This window comes from Miscanthus floridulus, chromosome 9 (genome assembly GCF_019320115.1).
Source record: "Miscanthus floridulus cultivar M001 chromosome 9, ASM1932011v1, whole genome shotgun sequence".
Taxonomy (NCBI): Eukaryota; Viridiplantae; Streptophyta; class Magnoliopsida; order Poales; family Poaceae; genus Miscanthus; species Miscanthus floridulus.
In genome coordinates this window covers 5,610,805-5,635,117 of record NC_089588.1, presented here as the reverse complement: position 1 = coordinate 5,635,117, position 24,313 = coordinate 5,610,805, and positions in this window count along the sequence as shown.

Here is a 24,313-nt window from a genome sequence, read left to right as displayed (position 1 = left end):
TGTTAGGCTTGTTTCGTTGGTGCTCCTGGTCCATGTGCACTGCTCCTTCGGTCTATAAATACCCTCCTAGAGTGCTGTCTTGATTCGTTGAGCGTTTTATTGCTTGTTCTGAAGTCTCTATAGTCATGAATATGGTAGTTTGTGAGGTAGAGCAGCCCCCGGGCGTGTTTCATAGTTCCTGTGTGTCTTGTCGTAGCTGGAGGAAGTCTTGTGATAGGGATTAGAGGTAGGCTAATCCCGCAACAGCAATGTACCAGGATGTACGTGGCAGTAGTTGGAGGAAGTCTTGTGATGTGGGCTTCGTTCCTTCATCTGGCAGTTCTGGGTTGATCCTCGCCGCTTGTCTTGAGACTGTCCGGTGCAGATCAACACCATATCCAGCATCACATCGGACTTGGGTAGACAGATGCCTATCGGCCTTCTCTGCTCCATGTTATCCCGCCGTTCTGCTGATTTCCGCCTTAGGTGCACTGCGTCCGTCCTTTGAAGAAAACAGTGTAGCTAAGTGCGGTTTGTTCTACCGAGTAGCGATTTGGGACACGTAGTCGTTCCAGAGCCTAGCCGTGTCCGGGTTCCTCTTTGCTACTTTGCTTTTTGTGGTACCGAGTTCGTTGGGTCTTGTAAGATTTATAATCTTCTATTTTTAAAGTCGCTTGTAATGGAAAGAATCTTATCTTCTGAGTTATCATTTATTTTTCTACTGTATTCCTGGTTGTTCATGAGATTCTCGAGTTCTTTCCATAAGAACCGAATTCTTATGTTCCTTGTGAGGTAGCCCTTCTTTTCTTCATGGTTGACGGGTTGTTTTTGTAGTAATCTGATAACTCCGCCGTAGTGCTGGATGGATAAGTCCAAAATCTGCCCGTTGGATTGTACCGTTGTGTGGATTTGTGCCCTCCGTCATTTTAGCTGTGTCAGTAAATGGACCATTCCGTTCTCACACGGTGCTTTAACGGGCCTGGTGGACCATTTTTATCGCTGTAAAATCTATTTAAAGACCCTTCATCTTCTTTTTCTTTACTGCCCTTCTCTTGCCTTGAAACCCTAGCTTTTAGAAATCCGTCGTCGCCATTGTCGCCGTCATCTTAGCACCGCCGTCCAAAACCTTCTCTTCCCCTAGTTCCTTCTTGCCTCCGTTAGTACATGGGTAGGAAGAAAGCTGCGAGCAAGTCCCAGGCAACCTTCGTGGACGAGGAGTCGTCTCTTTCCGTGATCGAGAACTAGGAGTTCGTGGCCATGAGGGCTGCCCAGAAAGCTTGGCCGACTCCGACAACAACTGAAGACCAGCTCCGCGAGCTTGCCAACGATGGTCTGATCCAGAGCTAGGGCATTGCTGAATGGAGAGTTCTAGGCGAGCATCGAGTCCCTGCTCTAGGTCCTGGTGAGATCATCCTTTTCGTCTCTTTTATCTATGCCGGTCTTTGCCTTCCTGCTTCCGCCTTCCTTCATCAATTTCTTGGTTATTTTGGGGTTAGTCTGAACCATCTAACTCCCAATGCCGTCCTCCATCTTTCTGTTTTCGTACATCTCTGTGAAGCTTTCCTTGGAATTCCTCCTTCTCTTTCTCTTTTCCGTCACTTCTTTCATTTGAAGCCTCAACCCCGCCGTGAAGATACCAACGTTCTTGGTGGCTGTGGGATTTAGTTTTGCTAGAGTCTGAAAAGCAAGTTCTTTGATTATGACCTGATTGATTCTGTGAGGGATTGGCGCGCTGATTGGTTCTATGCCGCCAATTTGATTCCTTCTCTTGCCGTGCATCCTGGATCTGGTCCCTCGGTTAACGACCGATGGGAAAAGAACTCCCTGACTCTAGTCGAGCTCCAGGCGATCCAGCCATTCCTTGAGCGGATAAGCACTCTGAAGCAGCAGGGCTTGACCGGTTTTGGAATCATCTCAAGTTTTCTTTGCCGTCGTGTCCAGCCTCTGAAGGAGCGAGAGAACTTTGGCTTCGGGTACTCTGGGGCTGAGGATCCTTCGTGAATGGTCCCTGCTCTTGAGTTGACCGATGAGGAGGTTCTCGAGTGTCTCTAGAAGATGCTGAAGGGAGCAAGCATTGTCCCACTTACTGTCTCCGAGTTCTCTGCCAACAACCCGCCTCCAGCTGTAATTCGTTTTCTCTTCGTGTGGGTACTTTCTGTATTTCTTTTGCTGTATACATTTTTGCTTAATTTTACTTGTCTTGTTGTTTTATTCTTTTCATAGGAATTGGGGCGCAACTTTGTTGACCCGATCCTTCTTGATGCCCCCCTGCCGTAGTGAATACTGGGGAGAACCTTGCTGGGGCTTCTATAACCAGTAAGTTCCTAATCACCACTGCGTTTCCTGGAGTTTCTTCTGGAGTTGTTGATGTATATGAAGAATATGTTCCTCGTCTAGTCCCTCGAGGTCCTCGTAGTGTCTCGAAGAGGGGGCGAGCGGATGGTTCTTCATCTGGTTTACCTGCTTCCAAGAAGTCTCGCCAGCCAAGTACTCGTCTAGGTACTCCAGTTGTAGCTAGCATGCTCTTAGGTGAGCATATTAATACACTATGTCCCTTTGCCTTCTTGTTTTTGTCTTGAACCAAGTACTTTTGTTCTTTTTTCAGCTGGTGCTATGGTGGCCTTGGTCGAGGCTGAGAAAGAAGAGGGCGATGACGCACCCCTTATCACGCGGCGGTGAGTTATTTTCTTATTTTGCTGCTGCTGAATCCCTCCTCTTTGTTTTGACTTTGGTCTTGATCTTTTTGTAGTAAGCGGTCGTCGGGTACGAGTTCTTCTGAGGCTCCTGCTCTGGGTTCTTCTATGGCTTCAGAGCCGGGTTCTTCCGTAGCTCTGGTACCGAGTTCTTCCGGGACTCCAGTACCGGCTATACCGCTCCTGCTGCCTAGTGGCGGGGACATTTTTGTTGCTGTGGTTCCTCCTGCGAGGTCTTCTTTTTGTTTTACGAAGAAGAAGATAGCTGGGTGAGTGGATTCTGGTTTTGTCTCTTTGCTTCTGTTCTCCTTTTCTCTTGTTCTCATTGGCGAGTTCTTTTATCAACTTTTAGGCCTTCGTCTTCTCTCATCCCTCTGTCGACTTCTTCTCAGCCCTCTGTTGTGCCACCGAGTACTGAGCCTCAGGACTCGTAGCGCACTGTTAGTGAAGTGGTTGTGGGGGCGACAAGGCCTTCTGGTGATGATGTTGCTACTGTCTTGGTTGCCCCAAAGGTGACCGTGGCCATTGCGGTGGACTCATCTAGGGAGGTAGCCGGGACTTCCCATGATGTGTCCTTGGCCTTATCTTCTCCGCATCGGCCGTCTTCTCCCTTCGTTCCTCTTTCTACTGAAGATGACGTTCATCAATTTGATGCCACTCATCGGTTGTCAGAGTTGACCGCTTCTTGGGGAGACTTCGCAACCTTTGCAACTTCTTTTGGAGAAAAACTCCAAGTAAGTTTTCTGAAGTTCTTTCTTTGGGTGTTCGTCTTTCTCCTATTCTTATGTCTTTTTTCTCTCTTTCTTTTTGTTTAGTCCTTCTCTCAAGACCATATCGGCTTCTTCTTCTCGTTGGAAACCGAGAAGAGGTTGTCTTCTGAGTTGAGCGCCCTAAAGGCAGAGCTAGATCTCTGCCATGCCAAGATGGAGGTTGAGCGTCAAACGCATCAGAAGGAGGAACAAGGTCTTCGTGCCTGGGTTATTGAGGCCGAGAAGCAGAGGGATGCCGCTATCCAGGAGGCCTTAAAGAATTCAGAGGCCATGAAGAACTTGGAGGCTGTGAAGAAGGAGTGCAACGGTATTGCGGGTTCTTTTTGTGTCCTTCTGCATTCAAACTCTCCTCTCTGCTAACTTATTGTTTGTTGCCTTGTCCAGCTCTCCGGGTTGAAAAGCAGAAGCTCTTAGAGGGCGTTGATGAAATGAAGACTCTTGTTCATACGAGTCACAACAAGGCTGAGGAGATAATTACTCATGCTGAGGAGGAACTTGCGCTTGCTAAGTTGATTAGGCGTGGAGCTGATAGAGATCTTATGCAGGCCCAAAAAACTATTGAAGACTTGTCTGGCAAGTTGGCGACGGCTACTAAAAACTAGAAAGCTTTGTGGAAATCCTTTCGTTCAGTAGCCGATGTTCTCTGAACTCTAGCGGATGATGGGCAATCTTGGGCTCAGTTAATTCCTCGAATTCTGACTCATTTCTAAGAGTTTGTGAAGAGGTGCGCCCAACTGTGTACCAAGAATGTCCTGGCCTAGGTCCGAGTTCTTGCTCCAGCGGCTCCTTTGTCCAAGATAGCAGAGGAAGCTGACAGTCAAGAATACATTGATGCCGTTGAGAGGATGGAGCCTGAGGTTGAAGACTTAGCTAGTAGAATAGTAGATAATCTTAATATTGTTATCTCTTCTCCTGATGATGATGCTTGATGTATTTGACCTTTATTCCCGTGCCTTGTAATATGACATTATACTTCTTTTTGAATGAAGATTTCTTGTTGATGCCTTCTTTGCCTGGATGCCTTGTTTATTCCTTAGGTGATTTGTCCAATTGGTCAGAGTTACTTGACTTGCCGAGTACTTTGTCTTGCCTTCGTCTTTGCCTTGTAAACAATTCTGCGCGCTATCTTGACAAACTTTCTTGATTTGTCAAGTACTTTTCTGTCCCATATAAACAACTCGTTATATATATAGATCTTTGTGTTGACAACCTTTCTTGATCTGTCGAGTGCTTGTCTGGCCTTCTTTTGTGCCATGTAAACAACTCGTTATATGTAGATCTTTGTGTTCTTGGGTATTTGTGCCATGTAAACAACTCGTTATATGTAGATCTTTGTGTTCTTGGGTATCTCCAGTGTAGCCCCCAAGCCTCTTGCTATTTGGAATAAGTAGCTGGAGGGTCTTGTCTTGAAATTGCTGTGGTCTATGCTTAGGCTTAGTTTCAGTCGTTTTGCTTTTTGTTTCGGGTGTTAGCTTGTTAGCTACCCTCATCAGCGGGCTCAAGCATCTTTTCAGCTATTTTGCTCTCGGCCAGGATGCTCAGGCATATTTTCAGCTATTTTGCTTTTTATTTTGGGTGTTAGCTTGTTAGCTACCCTCATCGGCAGGCTCAAGCGTCTTTTTAGCTATTTTGCTCTCGGCCGGGATGCTCAGGTGTCTTTTCAGCCATTTTGCTTTTTATTTTGGGTGTTAGCTTGTTAGCTACCCTCATCGGTGGGCTCAAGCATCTTTTTAGCTATTTTGCTCTTGGGCGGGATGCTCAGGCGTCTTTTTAGCCATTTTGCTTTTTATTTCGGGTGTTAGCTTGTTAGCTACCCTCATCGGCGGGCTCAAGCGTCTTTTCAGCTATTTTGCTCTCGGCCGGGATGTTCAGGCGTCTTTTCAGCCATTTTGCTTTTTATTTCGGGTGTTAGCTTGTTAGCTACCCTCATCGGTGGGCTCAAGTATCTTTTCAGCTATTTTGCTCTCGGCCGGGATGCTTAGGCGTATTTTCAGCCATTTTGCTTTTTATTTCAGGTGTTAGCTTGTTAGCTACCCTCATCGGTGGGCTCAAGCGTCTTTTCGGCTATTTTGCTCTCGGCCGGGATGCTCAGGTGTCTTTTTAGCCATTTTGCTTTTTATTTCGGGTGTTAGCTTGTTAGCTACCCTCATCGGTGGGCTCAAGCATCTTTTCAGCTATTTTGCTCTTGGCCAGGATGCTCAGGCGTCTTTTTAGCCATTTTGCTTTTTATTTCGGGTGTTAGCTTGTTAGCTACCCTCATCGGCGGGCTCAAGCATCTTTTCAGCTATTTTGCTCTCAGCCGGGATGCTTAGGCGTCTTTTTAGCCATTTTGCTTTTTATTTCGGGTGTTAGCTTGTTAGCTACCCTCATCGGCGGGCGCAAGCGTCTTTTCAGCTATTTTGCTCTCGGCAGGGATGCTCAGGTGTCTTTTCAACCATTTTGCTTTTTAGAAACAACTCGGGGTAAGCCATGATGAGACATATGTTTGTCAAGAAAGAATCATCTTTATTGATCATTAATATTGATATGTCATAATGATACATATGTTTTTGGTGGGCGTCATCTTTATTGATCATGAACGTTGATCTCTCGTGTCTTGTATACATATTTTTCCTTGAGTTGTTTTCATGCGTAGAATCTTCGTAGCTGACTGATGTGCCATGTATTGTTGACTTCTTTTCCGTCTTCAGTTATGAGCTTGTATGTGTCTGGTCCGATGAATTTTTTGACGATAAAAGGACCTTCCCATGGACTGAGTAGTTTGTGGCGTCCGTCGATTTTTTGTATTCTTCTTAGTACTAGGTCTCCGACTTGTAATGATCAAGACTGGGTATTCTTGTTGTAGTGGTGCCTTAGTCCTTGGAGGTATCTTGCTGATTGCAGGGTAGCGTTTATTCTAACTTCTTCTGTACTATCGAGTTCTAATCTTCTGGTGTGTTCTGCTTCTCCTTCGTCATAATGTTCTATCCTTGGTGACGTCCAAATCAAGTCGGCAGGTAGTACGGCTTCTGATCCGTAAACTAGGAAGAAAGGCGAGTATCCGGTGGCTCTGCTTATTTGAGTTCATAGCCCCCATACTACTTTGGGTAATTCTTCAATCCATTTTGATCCATAGTCTGCTAGCTCTTCATATAGTCTTGGTTTCAATCTGGCTAGTATGAGTCCGTTAGCCCTTTCTATCTATCCGTTGGCTTCTGGATGTGCGACTGATGCGTAATCTATGCTGAAGCCACAATCCTGTGCTCAACTTTTGAATTCTGTAGCTGTGAAGGGAGAACCCAAGTCTGTGATGATTCGATTGGGTATGCCGAAGCGGTGCATAATGTCTTGGATGAACTCGACTGCTTTGGCTGCGCTGTATTTTGTGAGTGGTTTGTATTCGATCCACTTGGTGAACTTGTCAATTGCTACAAAGATGTACTCGAAATCGCCCTTTGCTTTCTTGAGAGGTCCTACTTGATCCAGCCCCCAGCAGGAGAAAGGCCAAGCGAGTGGGATGCAAATGAGGTTGTGGGCTGGCACATGAGCCTATCTTGCGAACATCTAACAACTTTTGCATCTTTTGATGAGTTGTTCTGCGTCTTTCAAAGCGGTTGGCTAGTAGAAACCAGTGTGAAATGCTTTGCCGACTAGTGTTCTTGAAGCGGCGTGATTTCCACAGCAACCTGAGTGTATTTTGTCTAGGATTTGTTTGCCTTCTTCAAATGAGACGTATTTTAGGAGTACTCCTGATGATGCGGCTCTTCTGTAAAGCTTGTCTCCTACTAGGACGTAATTCTTGCTTCTGCGAATGACTCGTGTGGCTTCCTATTTTTCCGCTGGCAACTTATTCTCTTTGATGTAATCAATAAAAACCTGGGTACATGAATTGGTGATTACCAAGATCTAGGTGCCTTTAGCTGAGATTTGAGGGGTTATTTTACCGGGTTGTTTGATAGAGGGGGCTGATAATTCCTCTATGAACACACCAAGCGGGACCTCTGCTCTGTCTGATCCAAGCTTGGCAAGGATATCTGCTGCAATGTTGGAATCCCACAGGACATGTAGAATTTCTAATCCTTGGAAATGTTTTTCGAGTTTTCAGATTTCAGCACAGTAAGCACCTATGTTTTCTTTGGTGCAATCCCAATCTTTGTTGACTTGGTTGATGACTACTGCCGAATCACCGTATACGAGTAATCGCTTGATTCCGAGGGTAATTGCCACTCGTAGCCCATGGATGAGAGCTTCGTATTCTGCTTCATTGTTGATATCTGAAGGACATACTTGAGTTGTTTTCCGTCTAGAGAAATTAGGAGGACGCCTGCACCGGCTCCGCCTAGCTTGAGTGATCCATCAAAGTACATCTTCCAATGATCAAGGATGGTGCTTAACACGGGATGTTGAATTTCTGTCCATTCAGCAACAAAATCAGCAAGGGCTTGAGATTTAATTGCTTTTCGTGGGGTGAAATTGATGTTGAGAGCACCAAGTTCAACCGCCCACTTGGATATGCGCCCTGTTGCGTCTTTATTGTGTAAGATGTCTCCTAGTGGGAAATCTATCACCACGGTAATCTTGTAGCTTTCAAAATAGTGACAAAGCTTGCGTGAAGTGATCAGTAGGGCATATAGTAGTTTTTGCATATGCAGGTACCGGATTTTTTATTCTGACAGTACTTCGTTGATGTAGTATACTAGGCATTGTACTTTATACATGCACCCTTCTTCTTCTTCTTCTCTATCCACTACTATCGCCATGCTGACTATAGTAGAAGTTGCCGCAATGTATAGCAGCATGCCTTCATCTTTCTTTGGAGGTGTTAGGACTGGTGAGGATGTGAGGTAAGCCTTAAGTTTCTTGAAAGCTTCATTGGCTTCTTCCATCTACTCGAAGTTGTCTGTCTTCTTTAGTAGTTTAAAGAAAGGTAATCCTTTTTCGCTGAGTCTTGAAATGAAACGATTGAGTGCCACCATGCAGCCTATTAGTTTTTGTACATCTTTGACGCTTCAAGGAGGGCCCATCTCTGTTATGGCTTGAATTTGCTTGGCGCTTGCTTCGATTCTGCGATGACTGACCAAGAATCCGAGTAGTTGTCCTGAAGGAACTCCGAATACATACTTGTTTGGGTTCAATTTCCACCTCCACCTTTTTAGATTCTCGAAGGTTTGTTTTAAGTCTTCAATCAGTGCATCCGGGTTCTTTGTTTTTACAACCACGTCATCCACGTATGCTTCTACGTTTTCGCCGATCTGATCACCAAGGCATGTTTGGATAGCTCTTTGGTAAGTGGCTCCAGCATTCTTGAGTCCAAACGACATGGTCTTGTAGCAGTAGGCGCCGAATGAAGTGATGAAAGATGTCTTGCTTTGGTCCTGTTCTTTTAATGCGATCTGGTGATATTCGGAATAGTAGTCCAGAAAGGATAATAGGGCAGATCCTGCTGTTGAATCAACTATCTGATCAATGCGTGGTAGCCCAAACAGATCTTTCGGGCAGTGTTTGTTGAGATCTGTGTAGTCGACACACATGCGCCACTCGTCCGTATTCTTTTTCTGTACTAGAACTGGGTTTGCTAGCCAATCTGGATGAAGGATTTCTCTGATGAATCCGGCTGCCATTAGTTTTGTAATTTCCTTTTTAATTGCTGCCTTCTTGTCGGGAGAGAATTGTCATAGTCGTTGTTTCACAGGCTTGGAGCCTTCATTGATATCAATTCTGTGCTCAGCCAACTCTCTTGGGACCCCTGGCATGTCGGCCGGCTTCCAAGCGAAGATATCTTTGTTGTCCCGAAGAAAGTTGGTGAGCACGAGTTCCTATTTTGCTGATAGGTGTGCACTGATGGTTGCCATTTTTGAGGGATCACCGGTGCCCAGGTCGATTTGCTTGATGTCGGCTTCTTTTGGTGGTGCTAGGATGCTTGGCTTTTTAGTCGGTATCTCTAGTTCTTCTTGGTTTATTTCTGCGGTAATAGTGGCTATTTCTTTTCTTCCATCGTTTGCCTGTGCTCTTGCTACAATTTGAATAGCCTGAACATCACAGTCAAATGCGCGCTTTAAATCACTTCGAAGAGAAAGAACACCGTTAGGCCCTGGCATCTTAAGCAACAGGTACGGATAATGCGGTATTGCCATGAATTTTGCTAGTGCCGGGCGCCTGAGGATCGCGTGATATGATGAATCGAAGTCTACGACTTCAAACTTGATGAACTTTGTACGGTAGTCCGAGGGAGTTCCAAAGATAACCGGTAGAGTGATTTGTCCAAGTGGCATTGCTGCCTTGCCGGGTACTATGCCATAAAAAGGTGTGCTTGTTGGTGTGATCATCCCGGCGAGTTGTAGTCCCATCTTCCTTAGAGTTTCTGAAAAAATGATGTTGAGTCCGGCTCCTCCGTCGATTAGTACTTTTGTAACAGTCATACCGGCAATGGTTGGATCTAGAACCAGTGGGTAATGGCCTACGTTTCCTACGCTGGTCCATTGGTCTTCTCTTGAAAATTGGATTGGATACTCTGACCAATTGAGATATCTTGGTGTAGCAGGTTCTGCTGCCATGATGGTTCGTAACGCTAGTTTCTCTTGATGTTTGCTTCTGGAATCTGGAACCCCGGCAAAGATTACTGTCACTGTCCCCCTAGATTTTTGGAATCCCTTGTCTTCAAGGTTGTCTCCTTTTTTCTGATTGTCTTCTTTATTGTTTCCCTTGCTATCTTTTCTAGTGTATCTTTCGTTGAAGGTGTAGCAATTTCCGATGGTGTGCTTTCCATTGGGGTGCAAGGGGCAACGTATGTTCTTAATGTTGTCATATCTTCTAGAATTGGTAAATTTCTTTGATTTGTCAGCCATTGCTACTGTGTTGTCTGGACCACGCTTTCTCTCCTGATGTCTGCTGTTTTGAGGAATTTGCATGTCCGGGTTGTCTCTATTGTTTCTATCTGGGAATCTTTCTCGTGTCTTCTCCTCTGCAGTAATCATCTTTTCCACTGTTCTTTTGAATTCTTTATTGTTTCTTGGGTTTTCTTTGCAGAAGTCTTGAAATTACCACCTAGCCATGATTCCATGAGAGAAGGCTTCGATTACTTCTCGTTGTGTGATGTCATGTACTTGAGCTCGTAGTTCGCCAAATCGTCGATAGTAATTTCTGAGACTTTTACCTCCTTTCTGCTTGAGTCCTTTTAACTCTGCATGGGTGATTGGATGTGTAATAATTCCCGTGAAATTTTCACAGAAAGCTCTTTGCAAGTCTTCCCAATTTCTGATTGATCCTGGATTCAATTTGTCAAACCATTGAAGTGGCATGGTTTCTAGGGCCATGGGAAAGAACAAGGTTTTGATGTCATCGTCTCCTCCGGCCAATTCAATCGATTGTGAGTAAATCATGAACCATTGCTTTGGTTCGGTCTTGCCATCATACTTGGAGTGGTTGGATGGCTTGAACTTGTGAGGTAGTCGTATTGAAGCAAGTCTGTTTGCAAAATAGGGGAATCTATCGTGCGTTCTGGCTTCCGTATATTCTGATTCTACGCCCCCTTCTTGCCAACTGTCGTCTTGGTGAGAGTAGTTCTGCGTGGCTGTCCGAGTAGGTGCTTTGCTTCTGGCCTTTCTTGGTTGCTCGACTCGGTTGTTTTGACTGTGATATCTTCGGCTCTCTCTGTTGTGACTTCCACTTGGTCTAAGTCTTTCAAAAGTGGACTTCCTTTTATTTTGATCTTCCTGTTCACGAGATGTTGCCCTTCTGTCGTTTGTCCTAAAGACTGTTGATCGGAGAAAGTCTCGGAGCTGTTCTTGTTTTTCATTGGGATATGAGGTCGCCCTGAGTTCTTCTAGTGCTTCTCGGATCTTATCGTAGGGTGTATTTGCTGCTCATCCTTCTTCGACCTCTCATTCTGATTTTCTTCTATTGTACTCGGCTAGGTCTGATTCATATTTGATCCAAGTGTCCTTTCGCTGCTTAGCACGGCGTTGACGTCCTTGTTTCAATTTGTTCTTTCTTTCTCTCGCTTGCCTCTGACTCTTAGTCTCACCATCGTGCCCCTGGATAAATGGTGATATGTTGGATTCAGATTCATCTGAAGACCTCACATCAGGTACTTCTAGGGGGATCAATGGTGATCGAGGACGGCGAATCATGAATACTTCTCTAGCGTGAGTTGTTCTATCATCGTCGTTGATTTCCGTACTGCCAGAGCTATTGATAACTTCAGTAGAGGTTTCAAGGTCATAGATCGAATCTCCTTCTTGGTAGGGTAGAGTTTTTGTCATCGTATCATCGACTAGTTGGGTGCCGTCATCCTTAGGAACGGTACCTGACCAGTGAACGATGCAGTCTTGAGATGTTATAGTTAGAATGAGACCTTCCTAGGCTCCCTTTAGTGGCATTCTGAGCACCGGATAGAGGAATCCTTCGGGCCATGTCTGATTAGACGTCGCCATGTTGTGGAATCCGAATGGAAGAGGACTCGACTTCTTTGAAGTATTCTGAGTGTATTCCGAGTAGTATTCTTGATAGGTTGACGTCATGCTCTGGAGCTTTGCCATAAAAGAACTTGGTTTTCCGAAAGAACTCGAATAAGACTTCATCTCAGAAGCAGAACTTGAGTTCGAATCGGATGCATGAAGTCGTGAAATCCGAGTTGGATTGGAAATTACGAGCTGCGCGAATCTTCCGGCAAGCTGATCTGTTGTTGTCGTCGAAATGAATCAGTCCTGATGATGATCCAAATCTTCGAGGAGACGGCCTTGGAGCTTGCCATCGTCGCCTGCCTCGTAGATCCATGAACCGAAGATGAAGGTTGATTCCATCGAGAAGATCATGTTGTCGAGGTCCGTCGAGCTCTCGGATGCAAATTCGCCGAAAGCCCCTACCTGGCGCGCCAGCTGTCGATGTTTGACCATCGATAGCCTGCCACGGGGGTCCTCGGGGTAGTATGTTTGGGCTTCAGCGTATGTAGAACTCGACGGTTAATGCAAGAGAATTGATTTATCCTGGTTCGGGCCCTCGGTCGTAGATCGAGTAATAGCCCTACGTCCAGTCGGTGTTAGCCTTTGTGTTGGATTGATTGTAAAGTGTTGTGTTGTATAATTGTTGTCTGAACTCCCGATCCAAGGAGCCCTGCCCTCCTTTATATAGTCAGGAGGCTAAAGTCCTAGTCGGTTTACAATGAGAGTTCCTAGTAGGATTACAGAATAATATCACTACTAAGATTACAGGGGAAGAATCCTAGTTAGGCTAGTTCTTCTCCCTTCCTTACGGGGTATCCCGTGGGTCCCGCACCGACATACACTCAATTTTTTTTTCAAATCTAACACTTTTGGTCGCGCCTATTGCCACGGCACGGCCAAACAACGCTGACGCACCATGCATGGTGGTGTGGCAGTGACGATGATATGGCACTTCCCTGGGCCCTGGTCACTGACGTGGCAGGCACTGTCGCGCTGTAGATCTTGGTGTGGCAGTGTCATGCCATCGCGCACGGCGCGGCAAAACCGCATCTATGCTATGCGCCCTAGCTCCCTCCCTCTATCTGTCACTGTGTCGAGGCCAGACGCCTGCATCCTATGCTTGCACCCATCGCCAGCGCCATCCCTCGCTCCTAGGTGGCCGCCCAAAGGCCGCGCCGCTGCCGGCCGCCTCCCCCGCCCTCCCTCCCTCCTAGTTGGCCTCCAAGAGGCCACGCCGCCGCCGTTCGCCCCCCCCCCCTTGGGCGGCTGCCGCCGGGCCCTCCCTGGCTGCCTACCTCCCTCCTTCCCCCAAGCTTCTTCTCGGCCTCCATCAAGGTATGCATGCTCTTATTTGTTGTTTGAACTGTGGATTCAAAGATTATGATTGGTAGCTATGTTTTAGAGGAATAGTAAGATTGGTAGCTAGGGATTGGTAATGGAGGATTCCTACTTAGGGTTTGGAGAAAAAGATTAGTTAATTTTCTCTATGTGAAGGCTAATTAGTTAGTTACAACTATTAGTTAGAACTATCAGTGCATAAGTGTAGGTTATATTTTCTTTGTTTTAATGCAAATGGTTCACCTTTACATTGCTTTAGTACTTTTTTTGTTTTACATCAATTTGTGATGTTTTGATTGATGTTAAATTACAACCGTTTTATTAGATGGAAGACATGTATCGGGAGCAGTTGTGGTGAAAACGGGGTCATCCTAGAGAATTATACCCTGATGCTTCTAGCAAAGATGCCTCCGTCCCTCCTGACCTCCCTGTCCCTAACTGTGACTGTGGTCGTCCGACCGACGTGTTTCAATCGAGACATCGAGACACAGCTGCGCGTTGCTTCTATACATCCAGTCATTTTAATGTAAGTGATTCTTTATGTACCTTGTTTTTCTTTATTTGTGTTACTAGGTTACTAATATTTTATTGGAATCTTGTTGTGTAGGCCCATGAGATGTGCTTTTTCTTTCAGTGGATCGACGGGCCGGACAAGTTTGACCCAAGGTACCTCCTTTTCGATAATTGGTGGAGAGAGAGACATCCACGTGAGCACTTCGAGCGATGGGTTCCACCTCCCCCTACCCCCCCCCCCCCGCACTAATGACAGCTAAGGAGAAGCACTTGGTTGCAGTTAGATGACTCGAGGAACCTCCTCTGTGCTAATGCGGAGATCGAGCTGTGATAACCACTAGGAATACGATGGAGTTTGTGTCCAAACAAACATGAAGTAAGTGGAAAGTGTATCTGTTGAAATGTTGAGCTATATGTGTTCATGTACTAATGTTACCTTTTTTAGGTGTTTTCAATGGAGAAGTGTCATTTTAAGGAATGAATGTATGGTCCTAAGAATCAATGGCCGGAAGAGCCACCAAAGGCAAAGGAAAAGAAGAAAGAAAGGCTAATTTTCAAAGCACCTCCTGTCATGTGCGAATGTGGTGTTAAATCTAACTACGGCCTAGTCTGTTCGGAGCTTGGAATAGGCCATTATTACGGTCATACGGTTGACTATGATGAGGTTGGTTATTATTATAGAAAACATGAAATCATTTTTTTCTTTTGCTAAGACTTATGATCTAATTTTTTATTTGAACAGAGCACTAGAAAATGCATATGGGAATCTTATGATGGTCAAGCTAAGTTCTTGGATGAACTGAAGGGGAGGCAAGTAATTGCACGAAAGAGGGGATATGTGTCGACGAAATCTGGTCGGCAATCTACTGAGAGGTCTGTACACGGTAGTAGATGAATCGGTGGAGGTGCGCGTGAGGGAACTAGATGGTGACACATAACACAAAAGACAGTGATTTAGACAGGTTCATGCCATCAACTCGATGTAATACCCTACGTCTTGTGTCTTTGTGGTTTGTATTGTGTATGATTCAATTCAAATGAGGGGGGTCTCTACCTGCCTTATATAGCTTGGGGGTAGGGTTACATATCGTTTATTTCCATTCTGATCGATTTACAAGATAGGAAGTTACGGATCATATAATATCTATCATATCTAAGCAGATTTTGTCGATCACCGATAATCTTTATGTTACCTTGTGAAGCACATCGTCATACAGCATACTTCGTGTGGCATTGTCTTGCTAGATGGGCCTCGATCGGTAGCGCAACCTGTGCATAGTTTTGTGGGCTGGGCCTTCCCTAGCGTCTTGGCCCATGTGGAGCCTTGCGGGTATCGAGGGTCATACCCCCACAATATGGACCTGACTACGTCGACCTCTTCGTTAAACAGTGGAAGAAGAACATACATGAGTTTGCTAGACAGTGCGGTATTCGGTGTTAGGATTGACAAATGGGGATTGGAGAGACAGAGGGCGTTAGAGGAGAGGGCAAGGAAGGAGGCAAGGGAGGAGGAAAGAGTACAGATGCATGTCTTGAATCACTATGTTGTTGCATTATGTGCCAGTGAGTCATTGGAAGCCTTGTTATTTTCATTGTCTGCTTTTAAATATAATATAATCGTGTTGCATTTCATACATTAAGGATGAGGACAACACTGCTAGGTTGAGGACAACCATGCCGCAGAGGTGGCTCGTGCAAGATTTGAGGAAAAGAAGTTACATCAGCACATAACACGAGCTAGTCGCACCGTTCAATCTTTGATTGTGTTGTCCGATGAGGGGGACAAGGATGAGGACAACACTGCTAGGTTGAGCGGTCTCATTGCTCTAGCTGAGGCGAGCTTATAGATGGAGGAGGCTGAGGATGACACTGGCAGACTGAGCGAGCTCATCGCTGTAGCAGAGGCGGGCTTGTAGGTGGAGGAGGATGACTATGTGTTCTTCTCTCAGGCCACAGAGGCCGCAGATGAAGCGGATACCACTTACTATAGGCGACAGGTAGATCAGGGCAATGCAGGTGAGACTAAGCACATGAACGAGGCGGAGGAGGACACGTTCTTGTCTCAGCCCGCAGATGACGCCGTCCACCACAGCACGGCAAGCCTGACACGCTAGGGTAAAAGGCGTGGTAAGCTGTCGCGCCATAGTTCATGGCGCGACTACGCCTGACGATGTTTCTAGCGCAACCAGCCTCCAAGGATTGAGCATCAACGCTATTTGAACCAATTTGAAGCAAATAAGATTCGTTCGATCAAGACCAGAAGTTCACAAATATAATTTCACAAAGTTCACAAATAAGTCACCAAGAGCTTAAGTTCACAAATTGGTACATAAGACTGATGTTCTAGACTACATAAGTTCGATATGATAAGCGTCATTCGACATAAGTTCGACATGAACTTAATTAAGTTGACCAAGTGCACAAGTTCATGACTTAATTAAGTTTACAAATTGAAGCAAAAGTCTTGCTAACATGATCCTTCAACTTCATAGCATCGGAAGGCCTTGTTCAAGGTGTACCTACATTATTGTCAAAAGGGTAAGTAAGGAGGCAAGACAGCAAGTTTTGCAATTGAGGATACTTAAAAAAACATGAACTATGTTTACCTAGATCCTACGTCCCAGGAGTGAACGGCTATCTCGGTCGCCTCGGTCTCTTCGGATTTGTAGACAACACATTAGGAGTGTACCCAATGTCTGTGCGGGCGCGTTGGCGGTCAACACGTGAGCTCAGTGCTTGTCGTCGTACTCCACCTCAAGAAGGGGGTACAGTGAGTGCTACGTGGGAGGGGACATCCTGGTACAAATTGATAAACAAAGGGTTAGAACAAATATGATGAATAATATAATATTGAAATTAACATTAAGTAGCATTGCAAAATTTAAACTACATGTCATGCAACAGGAACACAATATGAAAGCATATGTACATATTGAAAGCAACATTAACAAACATATTAAACAACTTCACTAAAAAATAAGCAAGTTCTGTGTATGGACCTGCTGCCCACATCTTCTATGCCTACTAGCCTTGTGACCAGGTTCTTTGCAAACGGAGCAAAGATTCCTGCCATGGGTCTCATTGAAGTCTCCCCCTCCGTACATGTCTTCGTCGTATCCTCTTATAGCATCCATGCCCTCCTTGAGTTGCTTCTTCTTCCTCCTACCCTTCCCTACCTTCATTAGGTCTGGATGCGGCACATAGTCATAACCATGATAAGGGGGCCACTGTGTCGGGTCAAGGTACGACTCGAAGCTCTTCTCCCATATACTAAGGGTGTTCGAATGAAGATACAAGGGTAACATGTATGGCAGACCCTCGAAGTCATATCCGCGGACCCTGCAGGCAGTGATCTTGTGAGAGCAAGGGGCATGCATGATCTGAGGGACGTTGCAACCGCACTCTACTTTGTGAAGATCAACTCGCTAGTTCCGTTTACCATAACGTTCGCCGCCCAAGCTTGTGCCACCCTTCCCCCATACACTAAAGACATGTTGGCGAGGTCCATACGGCTCGATGGTATGCTGGTTGGCCAATTCCTTGACCTCCTTCAAATGTTCTGTTCCGGCCTTTCCAAATCATCCATGCTCAGCTAGATTCCTCTATGCAAGTTCTCACCTCTTGACAAAATATTTGTTGCACTTTTGAAACAAGAACTCAACAATTCCAAACATAGGCAATGACGGAACTCCGGTGAATACACGGTTGAAAAACTCTGACGAGTTGGTGGTCATGATGCCGTACCTGAAACCGCCCTCATCATATGCTAACGCCCACTTGTCTCCTTGAACTAGTGTTGTGTACGTACACAACATAGAGCCTTTACCTTGTCCCAAACCTCCTTCTTCCTCTGACGCCGTCAGAAATTAGCGTCAAAATGTCGCATGCACCATCTGTGCACTAGAGGCGGAAACCCATCGATATGTTCACCTGCAGCATTAAGAATCCCTGGATGACGGTCCGAGATCAAACATATAGTACGAGATGGGCTAAACACTTGTATACGTAGAAGCCGCATGAACCATGACCACGATTCATTGTTCTCTCCCCTCGGTCCGTTTCACTGGAGTGAAAGAGGGACAGTGAGGGGAGGGAGGCCGGTCCGCGGTCCTGTATTGGGCTTCGCAACGCCGTGGGCCGTGGTGCGGCACTGCCGCGCCAAGATCTGCATGTCATTACCGCTGCCGCGCCGCCATGCATGGCGCGTTAGCGTTGTTTGGCCATGCCGTGGCAATAGGCACGGCCAAAAGTGTTAGATTTGAAAACAAAAAATTCAGTGTCAAATTTAGAAATAGTTTTAAAAAAGTGTTAGAAATTAAAAAAAAATCGCCCTAGAAGACTAGTAGAACAGTAACAAATCCTTTTTAGTGCCAAGCAAGTTGGGTAGGCTAAGTAGCAGCTCTACAAGGTAAAAAAAAAGAAATACTGTTGCGTGATATGACAGAGATTCTAGCTTTTTCTACATGTCAAAACATTTTCTGAAACTTACAAAATTTTGATGAGGTTGTTATACGTAATGTTCTCATGACAAAAGTTGGTTGTGATAGGACTAGTAAGTCCTCTTTGAAAGCAATGGATGTGTGGTGTTCTTACACAACGACAGAAGGATTGGCTGGTTGAGCTGCTGAGGTGGTCCTTGCCTCCTTGGTGCTAGTCTGGTTAGTAATAGTAGTTGGGATGTGGCTACTAACTCTATTCCGTGACTATGCTGAAAATGCAATTTCATCTGAACTAAGAAAATAAGATACGGACAAGTCAAAGCTTGTCCAAAAGTTGTGTTTTTTAGACATTCTTCTGAATCAATAGTGCAACAAGCTGCAAGGTGTTCTCTTGTATTGTATGCCATGCCCTACACTATTACAGTGTTTTTTCTTCTTTGCTTCTGTTTCTCTTTTGGTGGCAAATTTCTGTAACAGTTCTTTTCTTTTTAGAAACCTTGACTTAACTTTGTTAATTAAAGGTTCCGTCACGTCCTTTTGCAATGTTCCATCCTTATAGATCACCTTTAATTATAGGTAGAGCCAGGACTGCTGAGTACCTAGAACACTATATTGGATGATTATTATTCTAGTACTCGTGATGGAGATATTGTGACTTTGGCTTCTTAAACTCACAGCATCTTCAGCAGAAATAGTTGATTCTTGAGTAAATAAGCATGTCACCGTAATTTCTTGAGCAGCTGTGCATGTTTTTCCTGCTGGCAAACAAAGGGGCGGCTTTTTGGACATATAACTTCCAGAAACTGGAATGCTATTGCCAATTCATTGTGATGATATTTAGTGAGGGATGGGGCCAATGCCAGATCACTGGTTCTCTCATGAACATGTTGTGACACAGACATATATGATATATACGTGTAAGACATGTCTTTGCACATAAAGATATACTCATGCAGCCAATAGGTAAAAAAATTGTGCTTGATTGACAAAATAAAAAGAAAACAATAAAATATATGATTCTTTATACAATACACTAAGTTAAAGTAGTTTTGAAGTATTTGTTACATCGAGCTACTTATAACTACTAAAATCCATTTTGGTCAAAGGTATTTTGAAGCTTACTCCTGTTTTCATCAGACTGTAAACTCGCACAATAAAGCATGTAGTAGTTCTACAAATATGGACTAGAAATTGTTTTTGAGTTAACTGAAATCCTTATTCATCCATAACATTGTTCAGGTCGTCAGATCTTTCTTTTCTTTTTGGTTACATCATCTGCCTATTAAATAGCAATTAAATAACTGATGATGACACTGTCCTTATGCTATTGTTGAACATGTCATTTTCAGATGCATTGTATTCTTGTGAGTACTCCTTAGGGCTGAGGGCATCATCTATTTAGGGCAAACTGGTGTCAATAATGGTTCAGCTTTGAGTCTATTGCATTGCCTTTGGGCAGAAATAAAAGAGATGGCAACTCATGTCTGCCAAAGTGCCAATTGACGACTTGGTAACGAATGTGCATCGATCTGCACATATGACCAATGCATGCAGTCTTCAGATAACAAGGACCCATCCTCCCTCGGTCTCCATGAAGAGAGCAGTTGAAGCCTAGCTCTGTACAGAAAGACTCGTTTTTCTGCTGGTATTGATGAGCTGTGAGGTACTAAGCTTTGCACAAGAGACTTCAGAATTGTTTAGAAATTATTAGGACCGTCCATCAGTGGTCAGAGTCACTGAACTGTCTTGTCAGCATGTGCTGCAAAATTCTGAGGAATGGTTGTTTTTAGATCGCTCCAGTTCTATAACCGAAGACTGATTTTGCCTGTTATCAGAACAGATATGTAAAACGCTATTCGACAACGAAACTGACACCCAACCTATTGCTATTGCTATGCTGCAAGAAGTTTCCTGAAAGGCAGTGGAGCTTGTCTCTGTCGTCCACAGGTAACATAAATATAATTGAACATACATATATATACTTAAATCCTACCTGCGGGTTGGTTATGCTGGCACATTCCATTGTAATTAAACATGAGCAAGAGCAATATTTCATATGGTCCTGCCTTGCATTGGTCCCCCTCATGTGAACTCAAGGCTATACCGAGGATGAGATGTATGCCTCTGATCGATGCTTATTATACTCTCTGTAGAATAAGTAGTAGTTACTACTTACTAGCCAGATTCTTTGCATAGATGAGTTAAACATGCAGTTCTTACAGGAGTGCCTTCCATCAACCATACAACATATATGCTGATGAAGGTTGATCAAGTTCAACTGGCCAGCATTTGTTTCATATATATATTTCGCACTTTGAATCGCCGCATAGGGTGCATGGATTATTGTTTTTTCTGGCTTGATGCAGACAGCCCTCAGTCGCCTATTTTTGTCCTCACAGAAGGTAGGCATCCTCCTTTCATTTGGTTGAAGATTTAATGATATGAGTTACTTAGACTATGACTGGACTTAAACATTTTAGACTATGACCGATGGACATGCATGCCGATTTTGTGTTCTTTTCTTTTTTGTTTCTCCTTGCATAGAATTTCGTTCCACCTCAAATTTTGCATGAACATAGATACCTGCATCATCTATCCATCCGTGTTTTTTGCTGAATTGTTCATGCACATTTTGATGTGAAGTTTTGTATTGGGAGCACAGGAGAACCTAAGACACTGGGGGGCACTGACTGGATATGCATGTTGGTTGATAGAGGACAAAGTTTGAACAGTATATGGTGTTATGATCTCTGGTCCAACTCTACCTGATCTGAGGCATGCATATATCTAAACCAATGAAGCTTCAGTACGTTCTGTACTCAGGTGTGCAACATCAGGATTCCAGCGACAGACTAGTCGTTGTACAGGCAGAACAATCAAAGCTTGAACCGTCATCGGCTTGTACACTTTGCTCTGAGGTTTTTGCCCTCATCTAAAGGTCTAATATACCATTTGGGCTGTTCATTTTTCAAAAGAAAAAGAAATATACTTGAATGACTTGTGAAGTTCACGCGCTACCCTATATCATGTTGTCGTTTCTGTCAGTAGTATGAAATAGATTGTCTCTGTTTTTGGCTGGTTGCCTGCTGTACGTGCATTGTAGGTCGCTTAAAACTCTCTCGCATTTATATGGAAAATACGTGCACAAGTTCTCAGAAAGAAAAACAGATGCAGAGGTACGGTTTCTGTTTTCTGCAAATGACATAAAAGGGACGTGTACGAGAGAAGGACACGTCTCGGATAATAATGTCTCAATCATGGAATAGTAATGTTTCCATGTATACTGGTGTCAGCGCTCTTAGGTGGTGTTTGGATCCCGTCACTAAAATTTAGGAGGTATGTCGGGAGGATATCGCATAGGGTGTTTCGATACTAATAAAAAAAATAAATTACATAATCCGTCAGTACTCCACGAGACGAATTTTTTAAGCCTAATTAATCCGTCATTAGTGCGTGTTTACTGTAGCATCACGTTGTCAAATCATGAACTAATCAGGCTTAAAAGATTCGTCTCGCAAATTAGTCGCAAACTATGTAATTAGTTTCGTAATTAGTCTATATTTAACACTACCGGACTCAGTGAATTTGCCGAGTGCCAGGGGCACTCGGCAAAGCCCAATTTGCACTCGGCAAAGGCTTTGCCGAGTGCTGCACTCGGCAAAGAGCACTCGGCAAAAAAAGAGTCGGCAAAGACATCTTTGCCGAGTGTCTTTTGTCGGGCACTCGGAAAAGCCTTTGCCGAGTGCCGACACTCGGCAAAGTTGGAACCGAAAAAAAAGCCGAAAAAAATGGAAATTTTTACCCAAAAAAAATGAAATTTTTTTTTAATTGGTGGAGGCCTCCACCGGTCAGCGCCCATCCATCTCCGGCTTTTTTTGCGTAAATTTCACGGCTACGCGGCCGACGGGATTCGAACCCAAGACCTCCCGCTGCGCACAAACCTCCTCTACCACTACACCACACTGTCACTTGTGTCTAGATTCCGTTTTAGTTCCCAATATATTATACTAAACCGAGTGTAAATTGCTTATTTGAGACCCTAAATGAATTCAAATCAAAAAGTGGTCAACTACAAAGTTTCATAACTTTTTGAGATCTACAATTTTCATTTAGTAAGTTTTTCCATCCGAGGTCGTTTGAAAAATTTGAATTTTAAATTTGAGAGATTCAAACGTAGTTTTGCATGATAAGATGATTTCAAATCAAAAAGTTGTCAACTACATAGTTTCATAACTTTTGGAGATCTACAATTTTCATTTAGGAAGTTTTTTCATCCGAGGTCGTTTGAAAAATTCAAATTTTAAAATTTTCAAATTCAAACGTCGTTTTTGCATGAAAAATGATTTCAAATCAAAATGTTGCCAACTACAAAATTTCATAACTTCTCAATATCTACAAAGTTTATTTTGGTCATTTGTTCATCCGACATAGTGGTAGTAACATTGTTCACAAATCATATATATCTCTCTTCTATTTTCATGAAATTAATGAGAGATGTATATTTTATGAACAACGTTATTGTCGCTTTGTCAAATGAAGAAATGACCAAAATAAACTTTGTAGATCTTGAGAAGTTATACAACTTTGTAGTTGAAAAGTTTTTCATTTGAATTTATTTAGGGCCTCAAAAATTGATTCGAAAAACTGATTTGCCGAGGGCCAAAAAAATGCACACGGCAAAATACCTCTTTGCCGAGTGCCAAAATATAGGCACTCGGCAAAATACGGCTTTGCCGAGTGCTAGAAAAAAGGCACTCGGTAAACTGAGAGTAAATTGCTTGTTTGAGGCCCTAAATGAATTCAAATCAAAAAGTGGTCAATTACAAAGTTTCATAACTTTTTGAGATCTACAATTTTCATTTAGTAAGTTTTTCCATCCGAGGTCGTTTGAAAAATTTGAATTTTAAATTTGAGAGATTCAAACATAGTTTTGCATGATAAGATGATTTCAAATCAAAAAGTTGTCAACTACATAGTTTCATAACTTTTGGAGATCTACAATTTTCATTTAGGAAGTTTTTTCATCCGAGGTCGTTTGAAAAATTCAAATTTTAAAATTTTCAAATTCAAACGTCGTTTTTGCATGACCAGATGATTTCAAATCAAAATGTTGCCAACTACAAAATTTCATAACTTATCAAGATCTATAAAGTTTATTTTGGTCATTTGTTCATCCGACGTAGTGGTAGTAACATTGTTCACAAATCTTATATATGTATCTTCTACTTTCATGAAATTAATATGAGAGATATGAGATATGTAGATTTTATGAACAACGTTATTGTCGCTTTGTCAAATGAAGAAATGACCAAAATAAACTTTGTAGATCTTGAGAAGTTATACAACTTTGTAGTTGAAAAGTTTTTCATTTGAATTCATTTAGGGCCTCAAAAATTGCTTCGAAAAAATGATTTGCCGAGGGCAAAAAAAAATGCACACAGCAAAAAGCTTCTTTGCCGAGTGCCAGAAAAAAACACTCGGCAAAGACGTATTTTGCCGTGTGTTTTTGTTTGCCGAGTGTATTTTATTTGGCACTCGGCAAACACGGTATTTGCCGAGTGCCCGATAAAATACACTCGGCAAAGCCTAGGCACTCGGCAAATCGCCGGTTTCCGGTAGTGTAATACTCCATGCATGTATCAAAAATTCGATGGGACATCGACTAAAATTTAGGAGGGGCAACCAAACATCACCTTAGTTATACCGTGTACCTTGGGATTTATGTACCTTGGGATTTATTTAGTTTGGCATCTGACTGCAGCAATTGCATTTCCACTTATGTTGATGGCTTGTTCGAATATGCGTTATTTTTCATTGAAAGCTGTACTGCATAAATGCTCTAACACTTGTTCAATTTTCCATGGAAGCATTAAAGCGCTGGAAAAGAAAAGAAAAGAAATGATTTGTGTTAAATGGATGGGATGGGGATAGGGGGCACATAAGAAAATGAGTTTTCTTTCTGCACTGAATGTGATCAGGGACCATCTGCTTACCGATAGAGACTTGCCATTACATCATGGACCACTGCACCTCTCTGCAACTTATTCTATCTAGCCATTCATTCATTCATGTTTTTCTTTATTCTTGAGCCCTGCTGTTCTGCATTTCATATTTTAGAGTGTACAGAAAGTACAGCAAGAAGTCATGGCAGAGTCCACACC